Source organism: Gouania willdenowi, chromosome 6 (assembly GCF_900634775.1).
Source record: "Gouania willdenowi chromosome 6, fGouWil2.1, whole genome shotgun sequence".
Classification (NCBI taxonomy): Eukaryota; Metazoa; Chordata; class Actinopteri; order Blenniiformes; family Gobiesocidae; genus Gouania; species Gouania willdenowi.
In genome coordinates this window covers 15,542,149-15,554,501 of record NC_041049.1, presented here as the reverse complement: position 1 = coordinate 15,554,501, position 12,353 = coordinate 15,542,149, and the positions used below count along the sequence as shown (strand labels likewise).

Sequence of the window (12,353 nt, the reverse complement as noted above, 5' to 3'; positions counted from 1 at the left end):
AAATTAGACCATATGCCAGTTGCCCATATCTGTTCTAAGCCAACATCATGAAAGAAGTATTGCTTTGGTATTAAGTGGAAAATCAAGGATTTGATTCACACAATAATTCACATTTATAAATCACAAGTTGACCCACTTTTCATATTTACATTTTTTTCGTGTGTGAAAGTTTTAGCTAAAGCACTTCATCAATTATTTTTTAAATGCTTTATAGATTCTGTTTTAATCCCACAAATTGCAGTCTTCATTCCTCAGGTGATTTCAAACAAACAGCTACAACCTTTGATTCTTTAAAATGCCTGCCAGCCATTTCTCTTTGATAAATTGTACATCTCGTCCATTTTTTTTTTCCTTCCCCTCAGCTCATCAGCAATTGCTTTTTTGCCACTCAGAGCAATGAACAGGGACAGCTTTTAAAGGTAGTGAGTAGGTCTGATAAGTGGCTCAAGTCTTGTGCTAAAGCGTTTTTACTGAAGGTTTAATAGTTGCTGTATAATGAACTATAATGCATTCTCTCAAATTGCAAATTTCTCCTCCTAATACAGCTCTTCTGCTGTCGTGAAAACAGACCATCAAAATATTATTGTGAGCAGCATTTTAAGAACATAAATCAATTGCACCGTTTTAAGTAGTTACACTCATGCTTTTGTTGTATGTTCCACATTAATGCCAAATGGAAAGCTGCTTATATAACTAAAATGGCTAATTTAAGACTGACATTTTTCATCATTGGGATTGTACATTTGCTCCAGGCGAATTGAATGTGTTGGCATTAAAAGAAAGAAAAACTATCCCACAACAACTATCCAAGCCATTGAAAGGCCATAGGCATAGAGATCGTCTTGCTCTTTCAAAATTCAATGATGGTGGCCACCAGCACAACATCAAAGTCAAACTTTGAAAGTTGGATTTAACTTGTTGCTAAAGTAGTTTCTCGATTTCAAGAAAATTATAGAGCGTAAAGTTTCCAGACCTGTATCGGAGAATCTACCCGAAGGTAGAAAATTGCCACTTGCGTACTTGGACCAAAGAGAAACCATCACCTGCACCAGAGGAACATGTGCTGTTTAGGAAGATATAAAGGTGTAATTTTATTACTCGCTACATCTCCCCCTCAGAAACCATTTCATTCTCCTTTTCTGCTCCCAGAGAAGCTTTTTATTTGATCTCATATTCCAGCGTACTACTGCCTCAAACCAGTCGGACTTTATTTTCATTTGGAAAACACAATTTAGCATTTAAGGGATGACATTCGATTTAAGTGAGGAGCAGGGGGTTCTGGACTGAGGCGAGTTTTTTTTTTTTTTTTTTCTGTCACGTTTTGAATGTGCTCCATTCAGGGAATATTTTGAACCAAACTTTATATTTTGCTCATTCCAAACAGTTTGACTTCTAACTGTAAGTAATCACAGAAACACCTTTCAAATATCACTCCTCACCTTTTCCTCCGACACAAATAATTCCTTGCATTCATCGAGTGAATTTGATACAGCTGGAGTCGATACCTTTCCCGCAGCAGATCAGTGAAAAAGTTGCCGTTTTTTGCGCAGGCCCACTTAGGTCGGCTGAAATGCAGGCGGTCACATGAGATGGAGACTTCCTCTTAAACTCAGAGCCTTTTAAAGTGGGCACAACACCCGCCTGTGGAGTCCAGATGAACCCACCAGCTTTCCTTTCGCTCCACACTCTTGGCTGTTTTGTAAATCCTGAAGCAGCACAGCTGTCTAGAGAAGCTTGCACCTTATACAAAGTTCAACATTTATTAAAAAAAAAAAAAAGAAAGAAAGAAATCTCTCTCTCTCTTTCTCACTTCATTTATCAGTGTTCTGTCTGTCTTTCTGCTGTGCCTGGAGCAGCTGTATCCGCTCCAGTCCGTGTCTGGTGACAGCACAATGAAAACATTTTTAGGAAAAGTGTCGTTTCAGTGCTCCGGAAGTGCAACTCACCTAAATAGTTCCACCTCCGTGTCTTGTCTCTTTTTTTTCTTTGTGTGGTAGGGCTATGTTAGCCTTCACAGGGCTTAGCTGAACACACACTGAATTACCTCCAGATGTAATTCCTGTCATTCTCCCTTCACCCTCAAATTAGTGGCTACTATAAATTAGGTTTGAATTAGCGGCAGCGAGGAGGATATTGGAGTTTGATTCGTCCATATAATGAGTTTATTATTCTTTGTTGGAATGCCATTTTTCTGAATAAATCTTTCTAAGTGTAATTGGTATCTAGGTAAATGGTCTCTTTAGTCATGAATGGCTAGCCGCTCTGTCAGCAGTCAGTCAGTCAGTCAGTCGGAGGAAGTCGAGGCTCACTTTTCAGCAAATGCACGTGTCTGGACCTTTTCGGAGGTTATTCCCAAACTTCTTACTATTATCTAATTCCAAGGCTGTGAAAAAAAATTCCATCCAGCGTGGAAGTGTTTTGCATAGCTTCTGAAAGAGACAGAGCTCTGTGGATGTTAGATAGCGGTGCGTTGTGTGGCGTATACAGGTGTTGTGCTCCTTTGACTGCCAGTGAAGCTTGTCTCGCTGCCATTTGACTATATCCTCGGTTCTGGGAATGATAATCTCTTTGGCATGAGCTTGGAGCGAAGAGATCCTCACACACTACATATTGCTGTCATAAACGGGTGTCGGATACACTCGCTGCAAGGAAACAGTGGCAATGAGCCACTATTGAACCACAAGTCGATGAGATGTTTTTAGTAGCTTGAAACTCTGGAACATCACAACAATCCAGTATCACACACCTTCTTTTCTACAAGTGGAAATTTAATCAAACTGCAGCTGCTTTTTCTATATGGCAATATCTCCCACTGTGAAAAAAGGGGGAAGTTGTCTGCTATGCTCCATTCTTTCATCTAATTCCAATCGTCTGTATAACAGGTAAACTGCTGTGAGCTGCACTTGCTTGTTTAAATTTACCCATCTCTGCCGAGCCTTTGATTTCACTCACTCATTTAATTCAAATACGCTTGTAAAGAAAAGCTTTTTTCCTTGGTTTTAGGAAGGGGGTGGGTTGGGGGTGGGGGGGGCATAGGAGGCAGCTGTGGCAGTTGTGGAAAATGAGAGGAGGCATAGAAGGGCCAATTTAACCTGGAGTGTCTGTCGCTAGACTACCAGCTCCTTCCTTTCAAGAGGCCCCGGTCAGCTTGAACTGTCTGACTTCTGTCATTTTGATCTCTTTTTATTTTTCTGCTGTAATGTATACTTTAATTCCCGCCCGCCCGCCGTCTGTGTGGAGGAGCAGCGTTGGCAGAAGCAGCTGGAGGGGAGGTGTAGGTATCATTAAGCCTTGGAGAAGCACCAGCAGAACGCCGCTGAGTGCGAGACGTGGCTCCTTGCGGTGCGCGTTGATATATCTGGGCCAAATGAATATACAGCAGAGTTTATTATCAATAGCAGGCCTGGCCCCAGCCTGAACGCCCCCTCCGCTGCCTCCCCCCTCCCTCCTCAGCTGCTTACTCCGGCTGTTGATATTGAGTCAAGCAAACACTCTCTCAGGGATGTCCTGTTGGGCAGGCTGCCAAAGTTGCAAATGGAAATCACATCTGGAGACTTCCAGAGGAAAGCAGCCAACATTCAATTCACACCTATCGTTTCTAATGATCAATTAGATTTTGGAAGTTTTATCCAAAGCAGTGCTTAATTTATTTATTTAAAAACAAAAAAAAAAATAGTTACACACCTCTTAATCTTACCAAAATGTTACCAAATCTTTAGAACATTTTAAGTTGCTTTTTGTGATCGGAGTCATGTCCCATCCCCTCTGCCATTTAAGTGAAATAAATATTCAAATATATGACGACAATGTCAATTGTATTCATTCATTAGCGATTTCATCCAGGATTTTTGGAATTCACAGCACAAAGCAAGTTGCCATGGATACCGGGGTGCTTATGTACAGTTTATTAAAAAAAAAAGCTGCCTCCAAACCACTTATACATTTAGCAGCCTGTAATGCTTTTTCTTTAGTGTCCAGAAGTAACATTATGTGATCCTCATTGCTCAAGACCAAACTGAGCAATAAACACTCGATGCATGTCATTTGGCCCCATTTTTTGTGTTTGATTTATTTATTCATATATTTATTTTAATAGGGAGTTATGAATAGTGCTTGTGTAACATTTGTTAGAGGGAAAAGGGGGTGGGGGTGGGGGGCTGTTTTTCTTGTGTGTGACAGTTTGGCTTTCAAGGAACAATAATTATCAGCATCTTTGATGGCAGTGACATCGCTTTGCTTTTAAACCTTATCTTTGATAAGGAATTTGAAGGAGGGGAAATAAATGGCTGATCTAAAAAGAAAGTGGCACCCTTTCTATTGGCAGGCTTCACCAATAAAATCTGTAAAAAATAAAATTATACAAAGAGTCTAGACTATGATTCACAAATTAGCTTTTTTATTTTCGTTTTTAAGTAATGATCATTTTAAAGGGAATTCTAATGATGTGGCCAAAAAAAAAACCCTTTCAATAGTGCATGTTGTTTTTGTCACCTTTGTAGTTTTGGTGCAAATATGACAATGAATAAGTTGCTCATATTCCCTTTTTAACAGTATGTATTGCACAGTGTGAAACTGCATAGCTTGCACCCGCGTGTGCGTGCGTAAACTGGATCATTTGTAAGAACTCCCACAATGCTGCTGGTGCTGATCCTCGTGCCAATGTTGCTAACCAGCTGCTGCTTGCCACCATCTACATCCTCCCCACTACACCCATTATTACACATGTCTGTCTCACCCTCCCAGTTTCCCTCTTTCTTTTTTCACTGTTATGTCGCCACCGCGTACAGACGCTGGTGGGCCTGTTTGCCTCCTTTGACCTTGTCAGCAAAAAAAACAGAGGAGGAAGAGACATCAGGAATAAATACCTGGAGGGAAAAAGGCACAGGATTGTCACAGATGTGCGAAAACAGGCATCACCTCCCCCCCCCACACACACACACACAGAAACATTCATGCACGTGTGTGTGTGTCTAAGGCCACGGGCCTCTTGTTTGTCTATTTTTTTTCCGAGGCACTCTGAGTAGTTTATTAAATGGGTTGAAGGAGCTTTCTAGCCTGTAGCTCTTAGTGCTGAAAGAGAAATGGGAGAAATTACTGGTATAATGTGGATGCTTAGAGCAATTAACAGCAGTTGTTTAATGTTAGTCCCCTCTGACTCACTCCATCGGTGCCTTTTTTCTCTGTCGCTCTCCTTCTGCACTGCCGTTATCACCCGACTCTCACCGACTATCTGACTGTGACAAGGATGTTTAGTGTTTACCCTGCCTGCCTCAGAGCTCAGACGGTTGACACGAATGAAAATACCACATCTTATGCTCAGTGTGGCTCTCTTAATAATGATACCATATGGCTGAAATATGCTCAAGCAGACCCAGTTAGATAATATGCTATTCAGAGCCTGTTAAGTCGTAGATGCGCTCCGCACGGAGCCGAGAGTTCAAGTGGTCTTTACCCCTCATTGGGGGTTACGTCTTATTTCAAATTAAATCAGTTATATTTGCCTCTTTATAGTGTTTTTTTTTTTTTACATCCTTTCACTTTAGTTTGGAATATGTCTTTATGGATGAGATTTATTTGTGGGTTTGAACAAAAATATGTAAGAAGGGGAAAAAAAAAAAACAGCCTTTTTTATTCAGACTTTATGGCTGATGTAGCACAGCAAGCTGGTGGCAGATGGACTAGCTCTGTGCATCTGCTGTGTGGAGAGGGGGCTTTGTACTCGTCTCTCCTGGGGAAGACCAAGCCTTTCTTTTCTGCCAGTGGATTCCTGTGTGTCAGAGCGACTAAGGAAAACATCTGTGGCATGTGAGGAAAAGAGCGAATGAGAGGTGCGGGTTAAAAAAAAAAAAATAATGACACAGCGATTGGTAAACATCATTAGCCCTTAATATTCTGTGTCAATGTGCATTGTTTACAAAAGGGCGAACATGTCGATACGTCCTCACAAAGCACCGGGAGCCGGAGAAACTCTTGATCTGTCTGATGGAAATGGGCTGTTTTAGTGAAGTTATTAGAGGAAAGCATCACCAAGTTTGAAACTAATAATTAAAAAAAGCTTTGGTTTGGATTCTGTATTTTTATTTTATTTTTCCAAATATTAAAAAATGCTTGCTAAAGCGTTTAAAAATCATTGGCTTTCCCTTTTATCAAAAAAAAAAAAAAAAGTGGGTGAGCTTTTAGCATGTGGTCTCCCTAGCCGTGAACCTTTTGTGGTCTCCCTCCCCTCCCGGATTCCTTCAGAACCCCCACCCCCTTATTTCTCTGCCAGCTCTCACCACCCCCCACCCCCCCGCTCCCTACGCCCAAGCAAGCAGCCCCCCTACCCCGCCGATCAAGTCAGTGGTTTTTTTTTGTGTACTATTGGTCCTCGGGCGTCAAAACAATCCAACGGGGCCGCCTGACTTGTTTTAATTAGGCAGCACTGAAACGGCAACTATCTTTCAGACGTGACCAGGCAGAGGTGCTCTCCCCTCGCACCACTGTAAATACTGTCATAAATAGTTGTCTGGTGATGCATTTGACAGTAAGCGCCAGGTAGTTACTCTTTTTTCCCCTTCCTATTTTTTTTTTAACACTTTTCTTCGTCACTTTTCTGCTAGCGGCATTTTCCCCCTTTTCTTCTTTTTTTTTTTTTTTTTTCCACAAGCAATGGCTTTAGTTTTCTGAGATCATGTCTTCAAAGGCTTCTCACCAGGGAAAGTGGATTTCTCACTCATTGTTTTAAAGGTAAGTCATTTTTAATCTCTTTGCTGCAGCTGTGCACTTCTTTGCCACTTTCGTCGGCGCGTGGACTTGTTGTTGCAGTGCGGGATTTTGTGATAGTTTGTAACTTGGGAAAGCCATGGATGTGATGGGTTAATTGTTTTGAAGTGCCCTTTACACTCCAGTGTGGCGCGGTGGCTGCTGAATGCCACTTAGGGCTTCACTAATCCTGTTCTTACTATACACACACACATGCACGCACACATTAGTACTTGCATGCATACAAATGGAGCTAAAAAAGAAAGGAATGGAAGTTGTGAGTATAAAGCCAAGCGCACATACCTTTGTAGAAAACGCACGGCACAGCAGCGTCTATTCACCATACGGCTCTAGCTGTTTCTCTCCACCCAGCAAAGCAGACTAGAGAGCCAGTCCACGAGGATCTTTCTGTCTATGTGCGTGTGTGTGTGTGTGTGTGTAAAAGCACTTGCACAAGCGAGAGAAACAGAGAGCGTGTGCGTTCAGGTTAGCAGACGCACGAGAAAAGCGAGCGTAGCGGGGCTGAAGTGCGAGGGGGGAGCCGGAGAGTATCCTACAACGAGCCGCAGCGGTCCCCGTGTGAAGATCCTCACACACACACACACACACACACACACACACGCCGACTTGCACAGGACCCACCCACACGCACGGAGCAGACTATACCTGCACACCACAGACATTTGAATCCAGCTGCACGGATAGAAAATAACTCCTTCACTTATTAAAAGTAGCAAAGATACATCAAAAAAAAAAAAACTTCAACATTTAAATGTTATTTATTAGTTTTAAAGTGGCAAAAGAACAGTGTAAAAACTAAGTTGTGAAGGGAAGGAGTTTTAGTGGAAAAGTGATGCTGAGCACTGAGTAGTCACATGCACAGAAAATGAATGTCTGTTTACTTTAGAGGATGAAACCACTGTTTCCAAATTTACACATTGCCCCCCTCTTTCACATGCATGCACTCCCCCTTTTTCCCACTCTTTCAAGCCCACACGTCCAACCTGCACTGGGGCTGCCCGCTCTGTAGTTGTCCCAATGACAACAGAAAAATGATCACATAATTGTGTGAAGCATCTGAACGTATTTCTTTATCTTCTGTGAAGACGAGGGGTGATTTAAGTATGCATAAATGGCACGGTGGTGGTGGTGTTGGTGGTGGAGGTGGCGAGAGAGGGAGTCGAGTGAGGTAGCAAGGGGAACTAGGGCGGGGGCTGGGTGGCGTGCAGGAGGGGGGGCTGGCTTGTTTATGATGCCATCCCCCATAAACACGGCTGAAGTGATGACACAGATAGTGTTGCCTTCTCGTACGGTGACACTAGTCGACTTGCGGCCGTAGCTTGAAGATCCCCTCGGCACTCGCAGAGGGAAGTACCGTACACTGTTCTCCTCTGGCACTTCTCACCTGCAGGTAAAAAAAAAAAGAAAAAAGAAAAGAAAAAGTCAGACAGACTCTCCATCCATCCATCCATCACTTCTCCATCCATCCATCCATCCATTCATTCATTCACCCATCCGTCCTGTGTCATCTACAGTGGACTCCAGGCACTTGGTTGACTTTTACTGGTTGTGTTTTATTGCTGAGCTGAGCTGTGTGTGCTGCTCCTTCCCCGTTGGCTGTCCCACTGTGGAAGCGTTGCAGCTCGGGCTCTGTTCTGTTAATCCGCTGCTTAATTAGCACTGATGAATGGCTCAGAGTGTGTGACTGCGCACACGCGTGCATGTGTGCATGCGTAAAGGAAGCGCGTGTGCACTGACGTGGCTTGTGCGTCTGCGTGAGAGTGTGTGTGTGTGTGTGTGTGTGTGTGTGTGTGTGTGTGTGTGTGTGTGTGTGTGTGTGTGTGTGTGTGTGTGTGTGTGTGTGTGTGTGTGTGTGTGTGTGTGTGTGTGTGTGTGTGTGTGTGTGTGTGTGTGGTTACTTTTTTTTTTTTTTTTGGGAAGGGGTGTGTGTGCGTGTGTGTGAGACCCCTCACTGATCACTTCTATCAGGAAGACAGAGATGCACCGCTATTATTAAGCTAAATAAGATCTCAGCCTCTCATAAAGTTAATAACAATCAAATATTAATAAGCTGCAGATGTGTGTTTTTCGAGTGCACTGATTTTTACTTGAAGTTTGACTTGTTGGTTTTCCTCCTCCTTCGTTCTCAATAGGTTGGAAAAAAAAAAAAAAATCTCAAAGTCTTTGGAGCAGATTGTTTAGTTTAAAGAGGTCACAAGGGTTGATAATTGGTGAAGCACTAATTATCTTTATCAAAAGCGAGCGGGATCATTTGTTTACTTAAATATTGATGAGGGTTGAGCAAGGCATGGTATTGGGCTATTGTGAGCATATTATTAACATTTCATAAGGCTTTGTGCAGGAATGCGAAAGTCACTCCTCTTCATAATTTAATACCCTAATGCATAATGAGCTATGTGATTAGTTCACATGGAGAATTGGCCAAACTCCATTTTGAATGCAGATAATTTACATTGTTCTCCAGAGCCTGGCACATAATTGGTTCTTTAGAGCAATACAATTAAATGCTACACATTTTATATTTCAGCTTACAAATCCCTGTGGCAGTATTCCTTTTAAACTCCCGTTTTTACCATTTTTTTTTTTTTTAAATCTACAATTGTCTGTTTAAAAAAAACACATATTGATTTAAAAATTTATATTTTTAACAGAAACACATGTTTACGCGCATGTTTTATTTAAAATGCACGCTGGCCAATTAACACCGTTCATCAGCCCAGCTGCGTTATTTGTTTTGAAAGTTTAACCAATCACTTTGTTATGCTAATTGTGTTGTAATTTAATTTGAGTTGCCGTAATGATGATGCCGCTATTATCCACATAAATGATGCAGCTAAGCAGCATGGTCTCATTTGCATGTGCTTGAAGGGAGAGAGGCTGAAAGACGCCGGCTCCCATATCATTCTGCTTTAATTTTCCACCTCCGTTCACTCCTGCCCTACGGGTCGTCCTTCACTGGCTGTCGGTAATCAGCACATTTATCTCAAATTTTTTATTAAACAGCTAAATGATTTGCTGACTAATACATTAATTTAAATTCATGATGAAAATGCAGTTTAAGAATTACACATTTGTCCTTATGTATTTAATTGGTTTTGCTTTAAAACACTACAACACGCACTTTTATTGTCTAATTTTTAGCGTGTGTGTGCGTGTGTGTGTGCGTGTGTGTGTGTGTGTGTGTGTGTGTGTGCGCTCCATTATCATTGTCATGATTTTTAGCTTTTAAGTCCATCATCATATTCTCTTTGTCAATATTTGGTTACCATGGCGAGATGTTAAAAATTTTAAAGTCTCTTTCCTGTGTGCATTTTTTGGTTGCGGTGACCTTTATAGTTTTGATTGTCAAAGTTAGAGTGCTCATGATCTATTTGTGTTCCCTTTGACTTTAGTCATTTTTCTAAAGAAAGATTTTTCCAACCCCCCCTCTTTTTTTATGCCTCTAATTGGTTACATAAATCTTGTCTGGTATGAATGAGAAATGTTGCGGTGTTGTCAACTGCAATCTTCACCCTTATTTACCAATTCATTAAGATCTATCGATGCAGGACTGCTGAGAGGGAATGACAACATAAATCAGAGCCGGAGACATAATGGCCCTAATCAAGCAGAAATAACTGGAAACGTCACAATGAGCTATGTCTATGTAGCTGTGCCGACCGCGCCGGGTTCCCTGCGTCTGTTTCACCGGATCAGCGATGCTGCGGAGAGCACCACAGAGTCTGATCTCCCCCCTGACAGCGGCTCCGGCTGCCTCTCTCCTCTTCCTCTTCCTCTTCCTCTTCCTCCCTTGAGAACATCAAGACGAGTGAAAGAATTTGTCCGTTTCAGACTTCTAGAAATATCTGTCTCTCTAGCTCTAGTTTGCCCCCCATCCTATAAAAGCCTAAAAATATCTTTTTTCTGAATGGTGTACTTTTCAATATGTGCGGACTATAAATCCAGCAAGGTCGGAAAAGCCCCCTGCATTCGCCGCACCTCCTCTAGACTTGATAAAGATGATTGGACGAGACAATGAAGCCTCCCCTCTTTATAGGTCAATTAACCCTGATTAGGTGGGCTGAGTTAATTAATGGAATTGGCAAATATGCAAATGAGAGATGGCTGATCAGCTTTCGTCACTGTCTGGCTCAGCCACAGCCACAGCAGCAGGTTTTCCTTCCTCAGCGGAGCGAGGTGTCCTGAAAACGATACGGGACAAGAATGAAAAAAAAAAAATTGACTTTGCTTTTGTTGCTTTTTTCTCTTTCTGGGAACAGTGTGCTACGCTTCAGTAATACTTCACATTTTGGGCATTTTATTGTCTGCACCAGTTTTATCTCACATTTAATTCATGATTTTTATTCAATAATTCCACGCTGTCCTATTCTTTGCTTTCATGTACAACACCGTGCCACATTTCAAAGCTGGTTGTATTCATTTAACATTGATTTGCGTTATGGGACTATCGTGCATCGCAGTCAGTGTGTCTCTTGCATTTGATTCTAAAGACACATTGTGCTGACTCTACAATTGAACACACACTTTACACTCTTCTTCTTTTTTTTTTTACTTTGCCATTTTTCCCCTTTTTCTTTTCTCTATGCAACACACTCACACATCCATTCAGGGACACCAGCAGCACACTGTGGCAAATAGTTGGTCTTTTATCGTATTCAGTCTCATCTTCTTATTGTAAATAGGAGAGAATTAGGTTCAGAACATTCTCCACTGAATGTCTCCTATCACAGAACTACAATTTATTGTCGGCGCGAATAAAGCATTGAAATGTGACAGAGGTTTTCCTCTCAATGTGGGGCTCATTGGACAGAAGATAACCACATTTGATTCTGTTGCTTTGAAAAATGTTAATCCAGAAGAAAAAGAGAAGGAAAAAAAAAAAAAAAGCAAAGTCCATTATTCATATTCATCTCTTTTCATTTGGACCTACTTCTGATTTTGTAAATATGATTTCTTCAGCCTTCTTTTCCCTCCCCAAAGCAATCCCTATTCACTTTTGAAATTATTCTATCTGAGAGCAGAAACCATTACCATACACAGGTTTATAAGAAATAGTCATTAATGCTCTTTTATGGTGGCCCTTCAGTGCCAAAAAGGAAGCTTTTAATTCTTGAGGCGCGACAGCCTGGCTCGCCTTGTTTAATCCGGGATTTTTTGTCAAACGTGACGTTCCAAGAGGTCATTTTTCAATCGCTAACTCCACACTCATTGTATGCTGTAATGAATTGCTTCATCAATAGAAATGAATTACAGTTCACACACAAATAATACCATGTACATGATTATAATCACAGATTTGTCGAAGGCATTAATATTTAGCATGCCTTGCAAAAAATCTTCATACTGATGAGGTTATTAAACTTTTTTCCTTTCTTTCCCACTTGTTTAGTCTTTGGATCAAATTTATGACTTCCAAACGCTGTGGTTTTAAGCACCATTTTTTTTTTTTTTTTTTTAGTCGGCACATACATGGCATTTTGATTTATTAAGCAATCTGAAAGTATTGAATATGCAAGCTCCTGCCCTTGCCCAGTTACTTCTTTATTTGGTATGCATAGTAACTTATGGCACTGATGAATTAATTTCACTCA

At 41.4% G+C, this 12,353-nt stretch overlaps 1 protein-coding gene across 4 annotated transcripts in view; it reads left to right on the top strand.

Moving 5' to 3' along the window:
- LOC114464400 (forkhead box protein P2-like) overlaps positions 1–12,353 on the top strand; it is a 111,905-nt gene that overhangs the window by 30,789 nt on the left and 68,763 nt on the right. For 2 of the 4 annotated variants that reach the window (XM_028448527.1, XM_028448526.1), the window contains exon 1: positions 8,015–8,152. The exons of the other annotated variants lie outside the window; for them this stretch is intronic. The gene's annotated coding sequence lies outside the window, so the exon portion shown is untranslated. Of the gene's footprint in view, positions 1–8,014; positions 8,153–12,353 lie in introns of those variants that run through there. 4 annotated transcript variants of the gene reach the window in all.